Genomic DNA, 4401 nt, shown 5'->3' on the forward strand with positions numbered 1-4401 from the left:
TGTTTTCCCATAATCCACTTCTTCACTAAATATCTGACCTAAAAAAAAAAAAAGTCTATGAGGACCCAAACACTGGGATGTTCACAAGCAGCAAGAAATAATAAGACTCCCATGAAGACTCTGAAGGACAGAAGCAAAAACAAATGAAAATAAGTCCCTTCCTTCTCCAGTCTTTCCAACTCTTCCTAAGCCTCACATTCTATTGGCAGAAACTCACAAAAAGCATCCAACACAGCATACAGGAGAGCAATAGGTTCGGGACACAGCAAGAGAGAAGGCAGAAGGTAATCTTGCTGGGAAAGATGAGATGACAAATCAATTCTCCTAGAAAGACCAATAAGATATTCCTGGAGACTAGGTTGGCCATATGAAGGGCTTGGGAGTCACCATGTTATCCTAAGAAGAAGCTAAGAGTATCAGAAGAGAAAACATCAATAACTTTTCTTTGATAATCAGAGAAATGAAGTCTCCAAGCAAACCATTCCGCTGAAAAACTAGAGAGATGGATAGGAAGATTTGGAGACTTGCAGCTATGGAAGCAGAAATCAGAAACTGGCTAAACTACCAGGGGAAGCAGCCAAGTGGGAAACCTGAACTTTCCATGTCAGTGGCTGGAGACTTGTGGGGCTTGGAGCTGAATTGCAGGCTAGTGGGAATCAACTGTAGTGTGGAGTTTGGCCTCAAAGAGTGGCCAGATCTTCACTGTGCTTGTCAGTGAATATACCCAATGCACTTCCAGCAAGGGGAAGAAAAAGATAACCATTTAGAAATATGCCAAGATCTGCCCTCAAAGAAAAAGATGTTACCAGACTCTAGACTTCTAGTAGGTTATCACAGTCTAACCTTTATAGAAGAGTGAAAAAATACCCAAGGTTAGCTCTATCCAACCATCCAGCCCCAGTTAATACAGAAAAATCCTAAGAAGCCCTGGTCAGATCCCCAGTTCAAAGGCACAAGTTTTCCATGATACCAAAGCCTGATTATGAGACTAAAGAATGCTTCCCTCCACCCACACACTACCAAAGTTCTACTTGCTGCAGGCTTTTAACCTGAACATCATACCAGCCATTCAACCAAAATGAACAGGGTGTGTTAAAACTCAAACAAAATAAGATAAGATGAAATACAACTTGAAGACACAAAACATGTAAGAGAAATAGATATGGCAAGAATGTCAGAACTAATAGACCAAAACATTTTTAACTGTAGCATAGACTAAAGGGTCTATAGGAAAATTAAATAATTTGCAAGAACAGATAGGCAAGCATCAAGATACAAATTCTTTGGAATACATGTTTATTAATTCTTTGAGAATTCCATATACCTATACAATGAATTCTGATTATATTCACACACACACACACACACACACACATACATACACACACATACACACACACACACACACACACACACACTCATACACTTTCCCTTCTACTCCTCCTGATTCCTGCTCCACATATTATTCACACTTTCATGTCCTTTTCCTTTTTTCCTGTATAACCTACTGTAGTAGTTTGTATGAAAGTGGTCTCCATAGACTCATAGGGAGTGGCATTATTGGAGGTGTGGCCTTATTGGAATATGTGTGGCCTCATTGGAGACAATGTCTCAGTCTTCCTCCTGCTCCCTGCAGATGAAGCCATGGAACTCTCAGCAACTTCTCCAGCACCATGTCTACCTGCATGCTGCCATGCTTCCTGCCATGACAATAATGGACTAGACCTCTGAAACTGTATGCCAGCCCCAGTTAAGTTTATAAGAGTTCCTGTGATCAAGGTATCTTCTCACAGCAATAAAACCATAACTAAGACACCCATTGAGTCCAATTAGAGTTACCCATATCACATGGGTATAAGTGCTATCCACTGGGGGACAGACACACCCCTGAAGATAAAATGACTCTTCTTCCTCTACAGCTATCAACTGTCAATAATTCCTCATGAGTCTCTTCCCCATCCATAATGGAATGTTGACTGGCTTGTTCTTGTGTAGGCAAACATATCCTTATCACCAGCTTCTCCTACAGGACCCATGAGAAGTGACAGATGCTCCACACTTACAAACAGGGATGCCAGGACAGTAAGTCCACACGCTCAAAAGATGAAAATAGAAACCTGGGATTATATCAAAGAAGCTTTTTTTTTTCAGAGTCTCAATAGAGTCGTTTGACTATTCTTTATTATGTACGTCGGCTCAGACCCTAAGTCTACCAGGTGAAGCCGAAGCTGGCGTTGTTCATATACTTCTTGGTGCGCAACCCATACATCTCGTCAAGGAGGGGTGGTAATTATCGTGTACTGTGGAACACAGACTCGCCCACCTTCGAGTTGGGCACATCTTTCATAATGATGGCCTCCTCTGGATTCTCCCGAAGAATCTGCAAGGTCCTCTGGTCTTTCTCTGCCTGGAAGAGCGGCATGAGGGCGATCCTGGCCTCCAAGTCCTCGATCAGCAGGCTCCTGCGCTCCTGGTTCCACCTCATCATTCTCCAGTAGCCAAAGATCAAGGCCCCGATGCCCACAGAAAACACGCTCCACCCCGACACTCCCCAGCCAGGGCTTGTAGTTGATGGGGCCATAGCCCCCTAGTGAGGGCATGTCCTGCTTCACCTTCGACGCCATACTTTGAGGCACAAAGAAGCTTCTATGCAGCAAAGGATGCCAGTAGTAAGTAAAGTTTGAATTGACAACCACATTATTTAGCATCCCTCCCACAAGAAATAATTATATATCAACCCAACAAAGTATATAGGTAAGATGCAAGGAAAACTGTAAAACTCCAACGGAGGAAATCAAAGGATCAAATAAACGATGAGAGATGGATGCTGGAGTATAGACTGATGACAGTGTCAAGATGTCAGCTCTTCCCAACGTGCTCTACAAATTCAGTGCAATTCCAGTTAAAGTCCAAGAAAGTTATTTCGTGTGTGGACTGGTTGAGGATTTATTATTAATAAAGTGGCTCTACAGTTTGTGTTGCATGGCAAAAGATCCAGAAGCACCAGTTACTCAAGGAAGAACAAAGTAGGAACCCTGGCTCAAACTCAAAGGAGCTCGATCAAGACAGTGTGAATTAGTGGGCAAACCGAACAGCATGAAGAGACCACAAGCACACCAGGTACACACATTCAAGTGATCTACACAAAGAAGAGTATGCAAATCATGAAACAAAGGTAGCCTTTTGAAGACAGTGCTGAAAAAAAAACTGGACATCCAGATGCAAAAAGAGACCTAAGACACACCTTCGAGCTTCAGTAAAGATTAACTCAAAATGGTTCATAAACAAGAAAATCAAATAATCTTAGGTACGGCGATGACCTTTTAAATACACCAAAGCCATTGTCCATGAAATAAATAATGCATAACTGGACTTCATTAAAATTAAAAAGGATGTCTCTGTGAGAGATAATGTCATGATAATGAGGAGCCACAGACTGGAAGGAAATAGTTACAAAAGACACTTTGATAAGGGCCATTAACAAAAATATAATCAAAATGTCATGATAAAATAACTCAGCCAACTAATAGCTACTCTAACTTGAAACCCACATCAGGAGAGGGAGCCATATCTGCCATTGTCTGGATGACCTGGAAACAGAAGCTGAATGGCCTAGAGTGCTAAGTGAAATGATTCCTAGTGATATTCTGCTACTATATATATATTCAAGATCTGGGTCACAGGTGTCTCCTCCATTTCTGGATGGTAGGTTTTTCTGAACGGTAGTTTAGTCAAGTTGACAAGTGAGAATAGCCATCACAGGTGCCTAGCCCAACTACCACCAGAGAGACTTCCTCCATCAACAGATGAGAGCAGATGTAGACACTCGCAGCCAAACATAAGCAGAGCTCAGGGGACTCCTCAGAAGAGAAGGTAGAAGGATTATAGGAGCCAGAGGGGTTGAGGACACCACAACACTACCCACAGAATGAACTAAACTCACAGAGACTGAAATGGCAATCATGGAGCCTGTATGGGTCTGTGCTAGCTAGGTCTTCTACACATATGTTGTTGTTGGTTAGCTTGGGTTTTCCTGGGACTCATAATAGTTGGAGTGGAGCTATCTCTGACTCTTTTGCTTGCTCTTAGGACCTTTTCTTCCTACTGGGTTGCCTGGCCCAGACTTAATATGCAGGTATGTGCCTAGTCTTATTGTAGCATGTTATGCTGTGTTTGGGTGATATCCCTGGGGTGCCTGCTCTTTTCTGATGAGAAATGGAGGAGGAATGAGTCTGGGGAAGAGGGAAGGTAGGGAGGGACTGGGACGAATAGAGGAAAGAGAAGTTGCATTCAGGATTAATATATGAGAGAAGAATAAGTAAAAAGAAACGAAAATAGGAAAATTACTCATTTTTTTAAAAGGAAAAAAACCCAAATACCCAGGTGTGAGTATAAGCCAAG

The 4401-nt window shown here is 42.2% G+C and overlaps 1 pseudogene; it reads right to left on the reverse strand.

The window, feature by feature from the left end:
• Positions 1-2209: 2209 nt before the first annotated feature.
• On the reverse strand, positions 2210-2624 carry Gm12389 (annotated as a pseudogene).
• Positions 2625-4401: the final 1777 nt, after the last annotated feature.

Source organism: Mus musculus, chromosome 4, assembly GCF_000001635.26.
Source record: "Mus musculus strain C57BL/6J chromosome 4, GRCm38.p6 C57BL/6J".
Taxonomy (NCBI): Eukaryota; Metazoa; Chordata; class Mammalia; order Rodentia; family Muridae; genus Mus; species Mus musculus.